General features: G+C 38.9%; 1 non-coding gene across 1 annotated transcript; it reads left to right on the top strand.

Annotated features, from left to right (window-relative positions):
• The first annotated feature begins 2374 nt into the window (after positions 1–2374).
• LOC112780587 (small nucleolar RNA R71) lies at positions 2375–2482 on the top strand. The gene has a single exon (XR_003191412.1). It is a non-coding gene; the product is annotated as a small nucleolar RNA R71 (small nucleolar RNA).
• Positions 2483–20760: the final 18278 nt, after the last annotated feature.

The raw sequence follows: 20760 nt of genomic DNA, 5'->3' as shown, positions 1-20760 counted from the left end.
AGAATATTGCTCGCCCTCGAGCAAAAGAAGAAAGAATAGTAGGAGAAGAAGAAGATATGGAGGTGAGCTGATGGTTTGAATTTGAGTGGGTGGGTGTAAGTGGGTTGTATGATGGTTTTAGGGGAGTAATGGATATGAGTGGTGAAGGGTTCTTGGGAAAGGGTGATATAGGATTATGAGGAGGTAAGGTGAGTGGAGGTATGTGGGGATCCTGTGGGGTCCACAGATCCTGAGGTGTCAAGGATTTGCATCCCTACACCAATTAGGCATGTAAAACACCTTTGCATGCAATTTTGGCATTTAAACGCCGAACTGATGCTTGTTCTGGGCGTTCAGCGCCTAGATGCAGCATATTTCTGGCGTTCAGTGCCAGCTTTCCTCACTGTGCATTTCTGGTGTTTGAACGCCAGGATGCTGCTTATTTCTGGCGTTCAACGCCAGATCCATGCTCTGTTCTGGCGTTGAACGCCAGCCAGATGCTCCTTACTGGCGTTTAAACGCCAGTGAGATCCTCCTCCAGGGTGTGATTTTTCTTCTGCTGTTTTTGATTCTGTTTTTAATGTTTTGATTTATTTTGTGACTCCACATGATCATGAACCTAATAAAACATGAAATAACAATAAAAATAAATTAAAATTAGATAAATAAAAATTGGGTTGCCTCCCAACAAGCGCTTCTTTAATGTCAATAGCTTTACAGTGGGCTCTCATGGAGCCTCACAGATGTTCAGAGCATTGTTGAGACTCCCCAACACCAAACTTAGAGTTTGGATATGGGAGTTCAATACCAAACTTAGAGCTTGACTGTGGGGGCTCTGGTTGACTCTGCAGTGAGAGAAGCTTACTGTGCCTCTTTTCCATGTTTACAGAAGGGTAACCTTGAGTTTTAAACACAAGGGAGTCCTCATTTAATTGAAGGACTAGTTCACCTCTGTCAACATCAATCACAGCTCTTGCTGTGGCTAGGAAGGGTCTTCCAAGGATGATGGATTCATCCTCATCCTTCCCAGTATCTAGGATTATGAAATCAGCAGGGATGTAAAGGCCTTCAACTTTTACTAATATGTCCTCTACTTGTCCATAAGCCTGTTTTCTGGAATTGTCTGTCATCTCTAATGAGAGTTTAGCAGCTTGTACCTCAAAGACTTCCAGTTTCTCCATTACAGAGAGTGGTATGAGGTTTATTCCTGACCCAAGGTCACATAGAGCCTTCTCAAAGGTCATGGTGCCTATGGTACAAGGTATTAGGAACTTTCCAGGATCCTGTTTCTTCTGAGGCAATCTCAGTTGATCCAATGCATTTAGTTCATTGGTGAACAGGGGAGTTTCATCTCCCCAAGTCTCATTACCAAATAAATTGGCATTCAGCTTCATGATTGCACCAAGGAACTTGGCAACTTGCTCTTAAGTAACATCCTCATTCTCTTAGAAGAAGAATACTCATCAGAGCTTATGAAGGGTGTAAGGGGGTTCAATTGAATCTCTATGGTCTCTAGATGAGCCCCATAGTCCTTTGGTTCCTCAGAGGGAAACTCCTTATTGATCACTGGACGTTCCAGGAGGTCTTCCACTTTGGGATTCACGTCCTTCTCCTCTTTTGTGGGTTCGGCCATGATGGTCAATTCAATGGCCTTGCACTCTCCTTTTGGATTCTCTTCTGTATTGCTTGGGAGAGTACTAGGAGGGGTTTTAGTGATTCTTTTACTCAGCTGGCCCACTTGTGCTTCCAAATTTCTAATGGAGGACCTTGTTTCATTCATGAAACTCACAGTGGCCTTAGATAGATCAGAGACTAAGTTTGCTAAATTAGAGGTATTTTGTTCAGAGTTCTCTGGCTGTTGCTGAGTGGATGATGGAAAAGGCTTGCTATTGCTAAACCTGTTTCTTCCACCATTATTAAAGCCTTGTTGAGGCTTTTGTTGATCCTTCCATGAGAGATTTGGGTGATTTCTCCATGAGGGATTATAGGTTTTTCCATATGGTTCACCCATGTAATTCACCTCTGCTATTGCAGGGTTTTCAGGATCATAAGCTTCTTCTTCAGCAGATGCCTCTTGAGTACTGTTGGATGCAGCTTGCATTCCATTCAGACTCTGAGAAATCATATTGACTTTCTGAGTCAATATTTTATTCTGAGCCAATATGGCATTCAGAGTATCAATTTCAAGAACTCCCTTCTTCTGAGGCGTCCCATTACTCACAGGATTCCTTTCAGAAGTGTACATGAACTGGTTATTAGCAACCATGTCAATGAGTTCTTGAGCTTCTGCAGGCGTTTTCTTTAGGTGAATGGATCCACCTGCAGAAGTATCCAATGACATCTTAGCTAATTCAGACAGACCATCATAGAATATATCCAGGATGGTCCATTCTGAAAGCATGTCAGAAGGACACTTTTTGGTCAGTTGCTTGTATCTCTCCCAAGCTTCATAGAGGGATTCACCTTCCTTCTGTCTGAAGGTTTGAACATCCACTCTAAGCTTACTCAGCTTTTGAGGAGGAAAGAACTTGGCTAAGAAATCCTTGACCAGCTTATCCCAAGAGTTCAGGCTATCTTTAGGTTGAGAATCTAACCATATTCTAGCTCTGTCTCTCACAGCAAACGGGAAAAGCTTGAGCCTGTAGACTTCAGGATCTACTCCATTAGTCTTAACAGTGTCACATATCTGCAAGAATTCAGTTAAGAACTGAAAAGGATCTTCAGATGGAAGGTCATGAAACTTGCAGTTTTGTTGCATCAGAGAAACTAATTGAGGTTTCAGCTCAAAATTGTTTGCTCCAATGGTAGGGATGAAGTGTTAGTAGATGAATAAATAAATAGAAGGAGATGAGAGAGAAAGAGGATTTTCGAAAATAAAATTTTGAAAAGGGGTTAGTGATTTTCGAAAATTAGGAAAAAATTAAAATTGAAATTAAAAATTGAAACAATTAATTAATTAAAAAGAATTTTTAAAAAAGAGGGAAGAGATTTTCGAAAATTAGAGAGAGAGAGTTAGTTAGGTAGTTTTGAAAAAGATAAGAAACAAACAAAAAGTCAATTAGTTAGTTGAAAAAGATTTGAAAATCAATTTTGAAAAGATAAGAAGATAAGAAGTTAGAAAAGATATTTGAAAATCAAATTTTTGAAAAAGATATGATAGGAAGATATGATTAGAATTAGTTTTGAAAAAGATTTGATTTTTAAAATCATAATTAATGACTTGACTCCCAAGAAATCACAAGATATGATTCTAGAATTTAAAGTTTGAATCTTTCTTAATAAGCAAGTAAAAAACTCAAAATTTTTGAATCAAAACATTAATTGATGATGTGATTTTCGAAAATATGATATAAAATTAAGTAAAATGAAAAAGATTTGATTTTTTAAAAAGATTTTGAAAAAGATAAGATTTTTAAATTGAAAATTTGATTTGACTCATAAGAAATAATTGAATTTTTAAAATTTTTTTGAAAAAGTCAATCCAAATTTTCAAAATTTATGAGAGAAAAAAGGAAAGATATTTTTTTTATTTTTGAATTTTTAATGATGAAAGAGAAAAACATGAAAAATGATGCAATGCATGAAAATTTTGGATCAAAACAATGAATGCATGCAAGAATGCTATAAATATCATGATGAACATCAAGAACACTTTGAAGATCATGATGAACATCAAGAACATATTTTTGAAAATTTTTTTTGATGCAAAGAAAACATGCAAGACACCAAACTTAGAAATCTTTAATGCTTGGACTCTAACAAACGAAAAATGCATATCAAAAACAAGAAAAGACACAAAACAAGAAAATATGAAGATCAAACAAGGAGACTGGCCAAGAACAACTTGAAGATCATGAAGAACACTATGAATGCATGAATTTTCGAAAAAATGCAAAGAATTTTTAGAAAAAATGCAATTGACACCAAACTTGAAATTGACTCCAGACTCAAACAAGAAACACAAAATATTTTTTATTTTTATGATTTTATAATTTTTTTGGTATTTTTTGAAAGTTATTTGAAAAAGAAAAATAAGGATTCCAAAATTTTTAATATGAATTCCAGGAATCTTTCAATGTTGGCCTAAAGCTCCAATCCAAGGGTTGGGCATGGCTTAATAGCCAGCCAGCTTTAGGATATAAATCAGGCATGCAACAACTGATATTCCAATTAACATGCCTCTATGCTGGTGGTTGGAAGCCACTATCCAAAAGAATTAGACCTGGCTTTATAGCCAGTCAGGCTTCAACATGCTTCATGAAACACTAGAATTCATTCTTAAAAATTCTGAAGAAAAAATATTTTATTTTTTTTGAAAATTAATTGGGAAAAACGAAAAAGAAGAAAATATTTTTGAAAATATTTTTGAAAACTTTTTGAAAATAAAATAAGAAGAAAATTACCCAATCTGAGCAACACGATGAACCGTCAGTTGTCCAAACTCGAACAATCCCCGGCAACGGCGCCAAAAACTTGGTATTGCTGCCGGATTAAAAACTTGGCACCATTGTGGTCTGGAAACAATTGTGAATTATTGTTCGAAATTGATTGTCCCCGGCAACGGCGCTAAAAACTTGGTATGTGAAATTGTTACTCTGAGGTTGTAAAGTTTGTTGTTCGTTCTCTCCCTGGCAATGGCGCCAATAACTGGTGCACAATACCATGGTCCAAACATAACTTCACAACTTCGCACAACTAACCAGCAAGTGCACTGGGTCGTCCAAGTAATAAAACCTTACGTGAGTAAGGGTCGATCCCACGGAGATTGTTGGTATGAAGCAAGCTATGGTCATCTTGTTAATCTCAGTCAGGCGGATATCAAATGGTTATGGAATTTTCGAATAATAATAATAAATAAACAGAAAATAAAGATAGAAATACTTATGTAATTCATTGGTGAGAATTTCAGATAAGCGTATAGAGATGCTTTCGTTCCTCTAAATCTCTGCTTTCCCGCTGTTTTCATCCAATCAGTCTTACTCCTTTCCATGGCAAGCTTTCTGTAAGGGCATCACCGTTGTCAATGGCTACATCCCATCCTCTCTGTAAAAATGGTCCAAATGCTCTGTCACGGCATGGCTAATCATCTGGAGGTTCTCGATCATACTGGAATAGGATTTACTATCCTTTTGCGTCTGTCACTACGCCCAGCACTCGCGAGTTTGAAGTTCGTCACAGCCATCCCTTCCCAAATCCTACTCGGAATACCACAGACAAGGTTTAGACTTTCTGGATCTCAGGAATGGCCATCCATGGGTTATAACTTATACCACGAAGATACTAATAACTCGGACTCAGTCCCCTGTATTAGATATCTAAGAGATACTCATTCTAGCTTGGTTGCATGTAGAACGAAAGTGTTTGTCAGGCACACGTTCATAAGTGAGAATGATGATGAGCGTCACATAATCATCACATTCATCATGTTCTTGAGTGCGAATGGATATCTTAGAAGCAGAATAAGTTGAATTGAATAGAAAATAGTAGTGCTTTGCATTAAATCATGACGAACAGCAGAGCTCCACACCTTAATCTATGGAGTGTAGAAACTCTACCGTTGAAAATACATAAGTGATGAAGGTTCAGGCATGGCCGAGAGGCCAGTCCCCAAATGTGATCAATATGATCCAAAGATGAACTAAAATCATAAGATGTCTAATACAATAGTAAAAAGTCCTATTTATACTAAACTATTTACTAGGGTTTACAGAAGTAAGTAATTGATGCATAAATCCACTTCCGGGGCCCACTTGGTGTGTGCTTGGGCTGAGCTTGAAGTTTACACGTGTAGAGGCTTCTTCTGGAGTTGAACGCCAAGTTGTAATGTGTTTTTGGCGTTCAACTCTGGTTCATGACGTGTTTCTGGCGTTTAACTCCAGACTGCAGCATAGAACTGGCGTTCAACGCCCTTTTGCATCGTCTAAACTCGGCCAAAGTATGGACTATTATATATTGCTGGAAAGCCCTGGATGTCTACTTTCCAACGCAATTGAAAGCGCACCATTTTGAGTTCTGTAGCTCCAGAAAATCCACTTTGAGTGCAGGGAGGTCAGAATCCAACAGCATCAGCAGTCCTTCTTTAACCTCTGAATCTGATTTTTGCTCAAGTCCCTCAATTTCAGCCAGAAAATACCTGAAATCACAGAAAAACACACAAACTCATAGTAAAGTCCAGAAATGTAAATTTAACATAAAAACTAATAAAAATATCCCTAAAAGTAACTAGATCCTACTAAAAACATACTAAAAATAATGCCAAAAAGCGTATAAATTATCCGCTCATCAATGAGTCCATTCCTATTCCATTCCCATCCATGGTGAAGAAAGCAAAGAAAACACCGGAATTTGATTTGAACATGCTTCAAGTGTTCAAGAAGGTTGAGGTAACTGATAAACCCATATTTTATGATATATTTTGTGCCTAATTTAAGTGATTTATTCAATCCTTCACTCAGTTATTCATATAAATTGCATCGTTTTACTTTTCCTTCCTTATTATGTGATGTATGTGAAAAACATGTTTCCTATGCTTAAAAATAATTATTTTGATTACCCTTTTATTTCTATTCGATGCCGTGATTCGTGTGTTGAGTAGTTTCAGATCTTCTAAGGCAGGAATGACTTAAAGAATGGAAAGGAAACATACAAAAATGGAAGGAAAGCACAAAACGGAGTTTTTAAAGAAACTGGCAACGACGCGATCGCATGGACGACGCGGCCGCATGCCAGCGCGAATTAACAGCGACGTGACCGCGTGATTGACGCGATCGCGCACCTTGAGCGAAATGCATATGACGCGGACGCATGACTGACGCGACCGCGCGACAAGGAAAACTCCAAATGACGCGACCGCGTGACCCACGCGGACGCGTGATAGAGGCTACGCTCCAGAAAATACAGAAAACACTCCCAGCAATTTCTGAAGTCCTTTTTGGCCCAAATCCAAGTCCAGAAGGCACAGATCAGAGGTTATGAAGTGGGGGAATGCATCCATTCAGAGGAGAGTCTCCAATTAGTTAATATTCATGAATTAGATGTAGTTTTGAGGGAGAGGTTCTCTCCTCTCTCTTTTAGGATTTAGATTTAGGATTTTATTCGCTTTCAAGATTATCTCTTTCTATCAGGTTCAACATTCCTTTTTATTTATCTTTTCAATTTAATTTATGAATTCTTCGATGTTACAAATTACTCTTTTGAATTAATGTTATTTGAGGTATTTCAGTTTATTATTACTTTCTTTTGTTCATGTTACTATTGCTTCCAATCTGAAGGCATTTTTATTCCAGTAGATTTACTTTTTCTATTTTTGGTCTTGGTTAAGAAATCAATAACTCAGGAGTTATCAAACTCAAACATGATTGATAATTGTTATATTTGCTAATTGAATTGAACTTCAATAATCCCAATCTTTCCTTAGGGATTAACTAGGATTTGAGGATCTAACTAATTAGTCACTTGACTTTTCTTTACTTTAAGTAAAGACTAACTAAGTGGAATTAAGATTCAATCTTCATCATCATTGATAAGGATAACTAGGATAGGACTTCTAATTTCTCATACCTTGCCAAAAGTTTATTTTATAGTTATTTATTTACTTTACAGTCTTTTACTTATTTCAATTGCAATTTAAATTACTTGTTCCTCATCTTAAAGCCCCAATTTACAATCTTCATAACCAATAATAAGAACATACTTCCCTGCAGTTCCTTGAGAAGACGACCCGAGGTTTAAATACTTCGGTTATCAATTTATTTAGGGGTTTGTTACTTGTGACAACCAAAATGTTTGTAAGAAGGGTTGATTGCTTGGTTTAGTAACTATACTTGCAACGAGAGTTTACTATAACTTCTAAACCATCAATCTCCAGTTTCTCTTTCAGTAACCATACCACTTCTTGATGCTATTCAACAAATTCCAAAGTATGCAAAATTTTTGAAAGACTTGTGTACACACAAAGATAGGATAGGAGAATTGGAGACATTATCCTTGGGTAGTTCAATTTCTTCCTTGATGGAACCTATTCCAAAGAAATGTGGTGACCCTGGACCTTGTTTGGTGTCTTCTTGTATTGGTGGACGCACTTTTCATGATTGTATGTGTGACTTGGGAGCTTGTGTAAGCATCATGCCACTTTCCATCTATGTGCGGTTGAATTTAGCTCCATTAAAGAAGTCGGCGGCAAGGTTTGCCTTAGCCGATAAAAGTGTGATCACGGTGATGGGAATAGCAGAAGATGTACTTGCGGCAATCAAGGATTTGGTTTTTCCAGTTGACTTTTACATCCTTGAAATGCCTCCAACAGAAAATAGAAGCTCATCCTCCGTTCTACTTGGTAGACCCTTCCTCAAGACCTCTAAATTCAAGTTAGATGCCTTTACCGGCACATATTCTTTTGAGGTTGGAGACAAGACTATCAAGTTCAATTTAGAAGAAGCCATGAAACATCCTCCTGAAGAACATTCCGTGCTCCGATGTGATGTAATTGATGAAGTGGTAGCGGAAGTGCAAGAAGAACACCATAACAAGTTCTGCTGCCCTATTGTTGAGGAGACGGATGACCAAGAGGATGAACATGAGAAAGTTGTTAAGAATGAACTCTATGAGCTTGATGAAAAGGAACCTCAGCTTGAGGCAAAGAGTGAACTGAAGCCCCTTCCATCTCATTTGAAGTACGCTTTCTTAGAGGACAACCAAAGGTTTCCGGTCATTATTGCTAGTGAGCTTTCAAGTGAAGAAGAAGAAAAGCTCCTAGATGTTCTAAGAAAGTACAAGAAAGCAATTGGATGGAGCCTAGCTGATATTGTGGGGATTGACCCTCACAAGTGCATGCATCGGATATTCCTCAAAGGGGGAGCTAGGCCGGTTAGGCAACCGCAAAGAAGGCTCAACCCAACTATCCTTGATGTGGTAAAGAAAGAGGTCACGAGATTACTTGATGCGGGTATCATATACCCAATTTCTGACAGTGAATGGGTGAGCCCGGTCCAAGTTGTTCCCAAGAAATTGGGCATCCCTGTGGTAAAAAAGGATGATGGTAAAGTGGTCACCAAAAGAGTACAAAATGCGTGGCGAGTGTGCATTGATTATAGAAGATTGAACGCCGCTACAAGAAAGGACCACTACCCTTTTCCCTTTATCGATCAGATGTTGGACCATTTGGCGGGTAAATCCCATTATTGTTTTCTTGATGGATTCACTGGTTACTTCCAGATTCACATCGCACCTGAAGATTAGGAAAAGATCACATTTACTTGTCCGTTTGGTACCTTTGCCTATAAAAGCATGCCATTTCGACTATGCAATGCACCTGCTACTTTTCAGTGGTGTATGACGAGTGTCTTTTCCGATCTAATGGAGAATGATCTGGAAGTCTTTATGGATGACTTCAGTGTTTATGGTACCTCATTTGATTGTTGCTTAGAGAAATTGGCCAAGGTCTTAGCTAGATGTGTTGACACCAACCTTGTCTTGAATTTTCAAAAATGTCACTTTATGGTAAGACAAGGTATCGTGTTAGGACATGTAGTATCTCATGAAGGCATTTCTGTAGACCCGGCCAAGGTCGATGTTATCACCACTTTACCTCACCCCTCATCTATGAGGGAGGTCCGCTCATTTTTAGGACATGCAGGATTCTATAGGCACTTTATCGAAGATTTCAACAAGATTACTTTACCATTGTTGCGCCTACTCCAAAAAGATGTGGATTTTGAGTTTGACAGTGAATGTGTGAAGGCTTTTGAAGAGCTAAGGAGAGTTCTTACCACAGCACCGATTGTGCGAGGCCCCAACTGGACGTTGCCATTCGAGATAATGTGCGATGCTTCAAACCATGCTGTAGGTGCTGCGCTTGCACAGCACGATGGTAAACTCCCTTATGTCATTGCTTACTCTTCTAAAACACTGGATGCAGCACAATCCAACTATACCACTACTGAAAAGGAACTCTTAGCTATTGTTCATGCTTTAGATAAATTCAGATCTTATTTGCTAGGGTCAAAGATAGTGGTATACACGGATCATGCAGCTTTAAAGTACTTATTAACAAAGAATGAGTCAAAGCATAGACTCATACGTTGGATCTTGCTTTTGCAAGAATTCGACATTGAGATTAGGGACTAGAGTGGATCTCAAAACTTGGTTGCGGATCATTTAAGCCGCATTGAGAATTTAAAATTTGATCTACTTCCGATCAATGACTCATTCCCATTGGATAGTTTGCATGCTGTGTCAGATAGTTTTTCTTGGTTTGCCCCAATGGCGAACTACTTGGTTGCAAAACTCTTCCCTCCCAACTTTTTTAAACACCAAAGGGATAAGTTGAGGAGTGATTCCAAATACTATATTTGGGATGACCCTCACTTGTGGAAGAGGGGAGTGGACCAAGTAATTTGAAGATGTGTCCCGAAGTCTGAAATCCAACCCATTCTTGAAGCTTTCCATTCGTCCGAATGTGGTGGCCACTTTGGCCCACAAAGGACCGCTAAAAAGGTGTTGGATTGTGGATTCTGGTGGCCAACCTTATTCAAGGATGCTAACCGGTTCTGTGTGTCTTGCCAGCAGTGTCAGAAGTCGGGAAACACATCCCAAAGGGATGAAATGCCTCAGCAACCTATGTTGTTCTGTGAGATATTTGATGTATTGGGCATTGACTTTATGGGACCGTTTCCCAACTCGAGTGGTTATCTGTATATTCTGTTAGCGGTTGACTACGTGTCAAAGTGGGTAGAGGCCATACCTACCCGCCTTGAGGACGCCAATACCATTGTTTCTTTTATTAGGAATAACATTGTATGCCGTTATGGGTCGCCACGAGCAATCGTGAGCGACCAAGGATCCCACTTTTGTAACAGGAAGGTAGAGGCATTGCTCAAGTGCTATGGAGTGTCGCATAAGGTTGCTACTGCTTATCATCCGCAAACCAATGGACAAGCGGAAGTGTCCAACCGGAAAATTAAGAGAATCTTGGAAAAAGTGGTCAACCCACAAAGGAATGATTGGAGCCTCCGGTTAGGAGATGTACTATGGGCGTATAAAACGGCCTACAAGGCTCCGTTAGGGATGAGTCCCTTCCGGATCATCTATGGTAAGGCATGCCATCTTCCGGTGGAAATTGAGCATAGAGCCTATTGGGCGGTAAAGCAGTGCACAATGGATTTAACCAAGGCGGGTGAAGCCAGAAAATTACAGCTAGAGGAACTTGAGTGTTTGAGGAACGAGTCATATGAGAATGCCCAGATCTACAAGGAAAAGACTAAGGCATTTCATGACCATCACATCTGGAAGAAGGACTTTCAAGAAGGTGATGAGGTCCTCCTCTACAACTCAAGGCTTCGATTCATGCCTGGCAAGCTCCGCTCTAGATGAGAAGGACCTTTCAAGGTGAAGGAGATAAAGCCCTATGGAGTGGTGGAGTTGTTTGATCCCAAGAGTGAAGCAACTTTCAATGTAAATAGACATAGAGTGCCGAAGTATCATGGCTACAAGCTCCCAAAAGAGCTAGAGGTGTTCCTATTGGAGGATGCACCAAGGAGAGAGGAAGCTTAAGCAAAGGACCGTCCAACTTAAGGACGTTAAAGAAAAGTGCTTGGTGGGAGGCACCCCACCGTGGTAAGATCTTCCTTGTGTATACCATCTTGTTTGTAACCTTAAATTCTTGTGAATTTTATGATTTCTTGATGATTGATTGATTGCATAGGAATGCTAGTTTTACTCTTCTTGTTGAATAGATAGGATGTTCATATAGTTTTCATCATTTTGGTATAGATGAATTGTTAAAGTGGAGAGAATGCCATGTTTTGGATAATGCATGAAATTGTGAAGTGTTCTCTTTGACTAATAGCTTAAGTACCTACCAAGAATGTGTAAGAATAGGTCTTGTTATGTGGAAAAAAAAAAGAGAAGAGAAAAAGAAAAAATGGGCACCGACGCGCCAGCACACTGTGCGCGCGCGCGCCGGTGGTGCACCTCCAACTCTTCGGCCAAAAACCTGAGAGTCATGCCCACTTCATGCCCATTTCACGCCAGACACCCACGCGTCCGCGTGCTTGCCGCCTGCGCGCACCTTTGCAAATCGCCCATCGACGCGCAAGCGCACTGTGCACGCACGCGCCGATGGCGCTATGTGGACTCCCTGGTACAAAAGCCAGAGAGTTATGCCACACTTACGCCACACTTGTGCCCACACCGACGCGTCCGCACACTGCGCGCATCCGCGCCGGTTGCCAACTGACTCAAGCACGCACTTGCGCACTGTGCGCGTCCGTGCGCCTGCGCCACATGCCAACTCTGGTATAAAAACCAGAGACTTATGCCAACTTCGTGCCAGTCCTGTGCCAGGGGCACAACTGATCTCGCGCGTGCGTACCTCTGATGCGCACGCGTCCCTTGCCAACATCTCACCGACGTGCCAGGGCACTGTGCGCGCGCACGCCGGTTGCGCGAACCAGTTTTAAAGATGCATGCCCTGTCTTTCTCACCCCCTTTCTTTTCTTATTTCTTTCTTCTTCTTTCTCCATCATTCCCCCTTCTCTTCTTCTTCTTCCACAATCCACCACCACCGTCTCCGGCCACTCACCGGCGACAACCACCTCTTCCGGTGGCACTATATCTCTCCTATTTCTTTCTCATCTTCACAAAAGAAAATTCAACTTTGTTGTTTTGCACTTCTCAAGGTTCTACTTCCTCCATATCTCATCTATTACTCTCTTTGCATTATTTCTTCTTCTAGTTAGATTCTTTTTGTTGATTTACTTAGTTTCTCTTTTAGTTGTATGATTATATTACTTACTTACTTTTTGTTTGCTTACTTCTCCTTTTCCTTATTTTTCCATGGATGTTGTATTTGAGCTTAATTTTCTTTAATAGATCTTTTGTCTTTTTTTCCTTATCTTTGCCAATATGTGGTGTTTATGTGATGATTGATGTTTCATTTTGGGCTTTAAATTGGTTGAGTATCTCGTAATTGCTCTTTGCTTGTTAATTGCACACCAAGTGTTCGAGGAAATGCATGAATGCCATTTTGGTTTATTTGAATAATGTACTTTCAAATTGGTGCTTCTCCTCATTCACTTGTTGTCTTCTAAACGCATTGAGTCTACTTTGTTTGCTAATTAGATACTCATTGAACATGACTTGCCCTTTGTTATGGATGCTTGAGATTACTCTTCTCATGCCCTATTGCATGCTTTATTACCTCTTGCATCCCATGCCAAGTGTTGTGACCGATACCTCTATAATGACTTTATTGCACTACTTCTTTTAGGCACTATCCTTCACTTGCATAATTTTGTTAAAATGATTCTTTGGGTTTAATGTTTTCCTATTTCCTCTCCTTTCTCAGGATGGCCACCAAGAAAGGCAAGGAGAAAGCTCCAAGGAAACCGGCCGCAAAGAGGGCACCCCAAAGATCAACCTCTAAGGTGCACTCTTCGTTAGGAGCCACACACCTATCTAAGAAGGCGAAGACACCCGCTCCTATTGATGAGAATGAAAAGAGCAAACCGGAAAAAGATTCTTCAAGGTTTTCCAACCGCTTCTGTGAACTTCTGTTCCCCTCCATAGCTGTACGGAACTATCATCCTGAGCATCTACTTGCTCCGCCGAACAAGGTTACTCCTTATATTCTATCCCGCATTAAAAGGCGAGGATGGGAGTTTCTTTTGAGAAAACCAAGGGAAATCAACCTCTCTTGGGTGGAAGAATTCTACACTAACTACCATCTCTCTTCTCTTCAATTGGTATACATGCGCCGGAAGCAAGTCTCAGTTTCAGAAGAGGCTATTCAGCAAGTGCTTAATGTCCTACTGGTACCAAGTGATAGGGATGGCTACTAAGAAGTCCTACGTCAGCGAGAGAAGTTTGGATTTGATTGGGACTCGATCCTCCGAGTCATTGCTGAGTCAGAGGCATTTTGGATCCATGGTCGACTCCGGATGAGGGCCAAGTGCATTGACGCTTGCTTTCTCACTGTGGAAGCTAGAGCTTGGGCCCATATCCTATCTCACTATGTGCTACCTAGCACCCACAGTTGTCCTTCACGGCGGACCTCGCCTTGCTTGTTTGGTATGTTCTCACGGAGAGGTCGGTGAACATTCCGTTTCTTGTCAAGAAAGCGATGAGTCAAGTCCATGCCCAGGGTAATTTGCCATTTCCAGCATTGGTATCTGTTCCGAGGGTTACCTGAAACTGTAGGTCGATCTCGGACGAGATCTTCTATACGGGTCGGAGATGATGGGTCCGGCTGGTGGGTGGCAGTCGGAGCTGTCGTGTCCGACTTGTTGGACTGGCTGCACTTCTGATCCTTGGTCATCGGAGGGTGGGGGGTACCTGCAAGAGACTCCGATGCTTAAGTTAGCACAGGTATTAAACAGGTTTTTTTGTAGAATCAGAGTATGAGTTATACCTGGGTGCTCCAGTGTATTTATAATGGTTGTAGAGTGACCTTGTTAGATAAGATAAGTTAGTTATCTTATCTTATCTTTATCTTTGAGTTGAGGTCAGCTTAGCTTCAAGGGAACCGCCCTTATCTCTATAGGCTTGGACTGCCTTTGGATTTGGGTTGTGTTCCTCTATTTGGGCCCTTTACTGGGCTTTTCTGTCGATTTGACCGACCTTTTTTGAGAAGAGGTCGGATAGCCTGACCTGAAGAGGTCGGTCGCTTTATTACTGAACATCCCAGATCGGATGGCTCGAACCAGGGTGTGAACAGTGCCCCTGATTTAGTTGCTGCTGCGGGTATTCCTTGGGATGCCAAGGACAGAAAGATTATAGTTCCGGCTAAGGGCGATGTGGTCCCAAGTGGAAAATACTTACATCTTCCCATGAACAACCCAAGCCTTAACATAGCCCTTCCATCTACTATTCCTTCCACCTCATCATCACCACCACAGCAAAGATCCACACATCAAAGGATAGAAGATCTACACCGGAAGCTTGATAGATATGAGCGGCGCAACCAACGCCGATACACTTACATCAAGAAGCTTCTGCGTTGTGTTACCCCTAGCATAGAGGAACCCGAAATATTCACATCCACCTCAAACCCAAGTGATAGGAGCTCTGAAGGAGAGGATAGTGGCAGCTCCGGTCCCGACCGCCCTTTGCGCATTGTTTATAGCACGGAGGACCGTGCTAAATTCTAAGTGTGGGGAGGTCGTTCGACCGATCTCCATGGGTAACAATCTCTTCCTTTCAATACCCATGGATTTATCTTTTGCTTAGTAGTTAGTACATTACATGTGTAGTTAGTCTTGCTTGTAAATACTCCTTGCATGATAGTTAGTTTCTATAGAGTTGCTTGGTCAAAACAATAACTTCTCCCCACAAGAAACTGTGTTTTGAGGTACCCTACCAAATTTTGAAAAATTTTTGTGGCAAACTTGCTTTAAGAATATATTTTGGAACATAGTGATTGAGCTAAGGACACAAGCATGTAAGTTTTGAGCCTATTGCATGGTTACATCTTCTAACCATTATTTCCCATTCTTGTGTGCATACTTCTCTTTCTATGATTGCAATCCTTGTTTTGTCTAATTCTATATGTCCATTACTTTGTGTATGAATGCATTTACATGATTGAGGCCATCATTTCAATAGTCACTTTTCCCAAATGGCCTTAACCCTTTTATCTACCATTTCTGACCAATTTTAAGCCTATGATAAACCCTTTTTGTTCTTAAAAAGAGCACATCAACAACCCTAAGCGAAAAACAATGAATGTCCCTAAATTTGGATCCTTGATTAGCTTAGGTAAGTGGAGATGTGTATCAAAGTAATTGGGAGGGTATACTTGGGAAATTTGGGTAGATATAAAGAGGTGTATTGTAGTTGTAATTGAAAATTCTAGGATTTGGGAACATACTCATGTATAGAATGATTAAACCATGTGCATTGAAACTTTTGTACATAAATCCCCAAGAAAAAGGAGACAAAGAAACCCCAAAACAAAGTAATAAAAACAATGCATATGGAATGTGAATTGGAAAGAATGCATGGGTATGCAAAAAGTAAAACTCGAGGGTAGCTAGGTAATGCATTAAAGTTGTATAGGTTGTTCTATGTGTCTAGTGGGATCCTAGGTTAATCAAGGACTCAAATTTTAAGCTCACTTGACCATATACATCCTTACCTTCACCCTAGCCCCATTACAACCCATGAATAAGACCTCATGATACTTGTAAGCATGCATTAAGTAATTGTTGATTGTTAGATGAAAGACAAATCTTGGAAAGCATGATTAGGAGAGGATTGAGTGACGAACCCTATACACTTGAGCGGATAGAGCGGATACACTTCCGGTGAGGGTTCGATGCTCAACTCCTTGTTCTCGGCTTTCACAAGCGTTCATCTAGCAAGTTATATGCACTTCATAGTGATGTTCAATTTGGTAGGATTTATGAACTACATATCATTTTCACCCTATATGCTCAGATGTGTTCTTGGAGGATAGAGTTACCATTGACCAAGTAATTAGATGATTTTACATTAGTAGCATGCATTCACTTAGGTAGTTTGCATTTCATAAACCCTTTTCTCACCATGATCTTTGGTCTTCTTATTCTAAGCATGAGGACATGCTTAGTTTAAGTGTGGGGAGATTTGATAAACCCCAATTTTGTGGTTTATCTTGTGCTTAATTTGGGGGTTTTTGTCAATATTTCTTACACTTATTCACAAGAAATGCATGGTTTTGTGTTCACTTCCTAATATTTCTCCATGATGAAAAACATGCTTATTTTGCCTTAAAATTGCTATATTTTGATTCTCTTTTATTGCCATTCGATGCCGTGATGTATTTGTTGAGTGATTTCATAATTAATAGGGTAAGAATGGCCTAGAAAAGAGAAAGAAAGCATGCACAAAAGGAAGGAACACAAAGATTTGGATTTTGGGAAATTCAGCATTGGCGCGCATGCGCACTCCACGCGCACGCGTGGATGAGGAAAGCTGGAAGTGGCGCGCGTAGATGGACGCATCCGCGCGGATCAGAGGATTCCCATCGACGCGCACGCCCGCATGGCGCACACGCGCGGAAAGCTGCACATGTCCTCATTAAAGAAAATCATGCCTGGCGATTTCTGAGGCTCATCAGGCCCAAATTCAAGCTGTTTCTGCATGGAAAAGACCCAAGGATGCTAGGGGGAAAGGGGGGATCATCCATTTTATACTAGACACAATTTTTAGCTAGTTTTTGGTTCTTTGTTCTTCTTCTAGAGAGAGAAACCCTTGTTCCTCTCTAGATCTAGCTTTAATTTGATCTTCCCTTTGTGAATTCTGAATTGGATCTTGTTAATTACTAGTTTAATTATTCAATTTGAATTCTTTAGTATAATTTTGCTTAGATCTTGTGTTAGTTTTATGAATTCTTATCAATTGTCATTTTATACCCATTTCATGAATGTTGTGAATCTTGATTTGTTGATGTTACATTGATGATTTCTATGATTAATTGTGTTGTTTGAGTGATTGTATGTTGATAATTGTTAGTGGGTACCTGTTGATTTTAATTTAATTGCAATTTGAACATGTCTTTTATTAATGCTCACCATGTGTTTGATGAATTGTTTACTTTGATTATGGAGTAGTTCTCTTTACTCTTGGCCTAGGCTAAGGGAATTGGGTGAACTTGAGTCATTGGGTCTAATGGATTTGATGATTTGAGAACCCTTAGTGGTCAATTTGATAGCCATTGACGCTAACCTTCTATTAAGTCTATTAGTAGTGAGGTTAGAACTTATGGGTTGATGTTGACCAAACCATTTGACGTACTTCAAGTATAGAAGTAGACTTAATGAGTTTGGTTCCTCATAATTGTCAAGATATGGTTATTAGACAAGGATGGTGATTCCAATTCCCATGCCTAGCCAAGAGTTGCTTTTATCATTCATATTTGAAAACTCAAATTCTTGATTATTTGTCTTAGTTATAGTTACTTGTTTAGTTTAGAATAGAATCATATTGGATGTTACTTTGTTAGTTTGGAATTGCTCATATCTTGCTTAGTTATTTGAATTAGTTTCTTTCAATTTAAGATTATTTGCTTGTTAAGATTCCTAGTTTAAATTCTTACTCATGACTCACAACCCCAGATTTCTAACCAATGTTGAAGCACATGTTTGCCCATTCCTTGTGAGACGACCCGATGTTTAAATACTTCAGTTATTTCTATTGGGGTGGAACTTGTGACAACCAAATTCTTTCTAAATTTGATACTCGAGGATTATTGTTGGTAGAGCTATACCTGCAACGCGACTTTATTGAGAAAAATCTTTACCGACGCACCCCGAGTTACATCATTCTATTAGTTGGCCACTGTTGCTGCACAATCCTGCCCTTTTCTCCTTCCTTTGGCTCTGTTTTTGCTTGCTCAGTTCTAAGTTTTTTATTCAATTTCATTTTAATTTTTGTTAAGTTAGATTAATCTTGTTGAGTAGTTTGATTTTAGTTATTTAGTTTAGTTAGATTAATTTGCTATTAGTTGATTCTAGGTTGTTTGGATACGTTAGTTAGTTTAGTTTAATAAATTCTATGTTGTTGCTTAATGTGTTTGGAATTATTCTGAATTTGCTGAATTTTGATGGAACCACTGAGTTGAACTATTTTTGTGATTGGATGTTGAGAACATGCTTGGACTGTGGTATTTAATTTGCTTGATAATTTTGTGTAGTGTGCTCGATAAAAGGTCTCAACGAGCTTTTAATGGAATTTTGATTCAAAATTTTTTAATCAATGCTTGCTTTCCCATTCTTATTATTCTTATGCATTGATACTTGGGTTTGAATTGTTTCTAACTTGACCAAAAATTGTTGAATTTTGAGTGTTGAGGTCTTTTACCTATTATTGCAAGTTTGATATACTTTACCCTATGTAACCCATTTAATGCACTTTATTTATGCTTAGTTGGTTGGGTTACAATTGGCATGAACTTTCCATTTTTTGATATCAATATGGTAATATTAGTGTTTGAAAGCATTGATGTTTGAACATGTTTTATTTTAAAGTTGTTCTTGTTTGATTCATCATTGATTGCTTATGCATATGCCTATATGTATTGCTTATGTTTTGAATTGCATGTTATAACTACTATGTAATTCAAATCTATATTTCTTGTTTAGGAACATCACCAGCAGCACCACCAGCACTTGAGGAACTGCGGCCAGTAGCACCACCATCACCATCAGCGCAGCCAATCCATCACATCATCCACAAGCTTTACAAGATAATTCAGAACAATGAGCGTCGCAACAAGCGATGCTTTGAGTATTTGAAGAAGCTAGTTGGCGGTGGCACCAAACTACTGGAGGAGCTTGACACCCCGGAGACCTCCTCAGAGTAGAGCAGAGATGAGGATCCACCAGTTGAATGTGGAGATGAGTAGAGCTTCATGATCATACTGACTGCACGGTGGACCGTGCAAAACTTAAATGTGGAGGAGGACTGAATCGGCCATTGGGTGAAAACTTTCTATTCCAAACACTTGAGAGACTTTACTGCTTTTGATTTTTTATTATGCTTTTCGAATGTTTTTTAATATTTTGATACTTTGAGTACTTTTATAGTTTTTGCACTTTCTTATTCTAATTTATATATAACTTAGTTATTTATTCTAATTTTACTTTTAGTTATTGCATTTTTTATTTTGGTTTGTATATAATTTAGATATCTATTATAGTTTAGCATATCTTTTTTCTTTAATATGGATTGTATATATTCATCTTTATTTTCTAGTTGTTATTAGATGATATGGATAGTAGGACCTAGTTTATTTTCATATATGTACATAATAATTTGGAATGATAGAGAATAGGAAAAGAACTTAGGATTTTTTATTTTCATCAAACCACATCATACATATATACATAATAAGCTTGGTCAAAATAATAAACTTCCATGACAATTTTTTTATAGGGTATCCCATTGATTTGAGTTGAAAATTTTTATTGAACTTTCTTGAAAAATAATTGTAGAACATAGATTAGAGCTAGAACACACAACCAAGTGAGATTTAAGCTTTAATGTGTGGTTGATTTATTTCAACCACTACTTTATTCTTGTATGAGTTATTCTCTTTCTTTAATTGTAATATTTGACTTGTTTGAATCTTTATGTCCAATATTTGGTGTATGAATGCATTTATATGATTGAGGCTATTATTTCATTTAAGATCACTTACCCATATGGCCTCATCCTTTTATCTATCCTTGTTAACCAATTTTGAGCCCTATTAACTCATCTTGTTATTAATTTTAGCACATCACAACCCTAAGCGAAAAACCATAAATATTCTTAATTTGCATCTTTAATTAGTATAGGCTAGTGAGTATGCATCATCTAAGTGTGGGGGATTTTGGAAACGTTAGTTGAGATAAAAGTGTATTTTGGTTTATTAGAAATCTTGAGAATTGGGTATATATCTATGCATTAAATGTTTGAACCATATACATTAATCTTTTGTGTATATATTAGGTTATACAGAAAAAAAAGAAAAGAAAAAAAAAGAAAGCCAAAAGGGGACAAATGTTACCCAAAAAAAAGAGATAAAAGTTTGAGAAATAAATGCATGTGTTGTAAATTGAAAAAAAATGCACGAGTGTATAAAAGTGAATATGAGTAGCTAGATTTTGCATTATGATTGAATAGGTTATTGTAAGTTAGTTGAATATTTAAGCTAATCAAAGATTTAATTTTTAGTCCACTTCACCATATACATCCTCATCTTTACCCTATCCCATTACAACCCTTGAAAAAGTCCTCATGGTACTTGTATGCATGTAGTAAATA

The sequence above is a fragment of the Arachis hypogaea genome, chromosome 19 (genome assembly GCF_003086295.3).
Source record: "Arachis hypogaea cultivar Tifrunner chromosome 19, arahy.Tifrunner.gnm2.J5K5, whole genome shotgun sequence".
NCBI classification, from domain to species: Eukaryota; Viridiplantae; Streptophyta; class Magnoliopsida; order Fabales; family Fabaceae; genus Arachis; species Arachis hypogaea.
The sequence above is the reverse complement of the archived record's forward strand: the minus strand, read 5'-3'. Positions and strand labels throughout refer to the sequence as shown.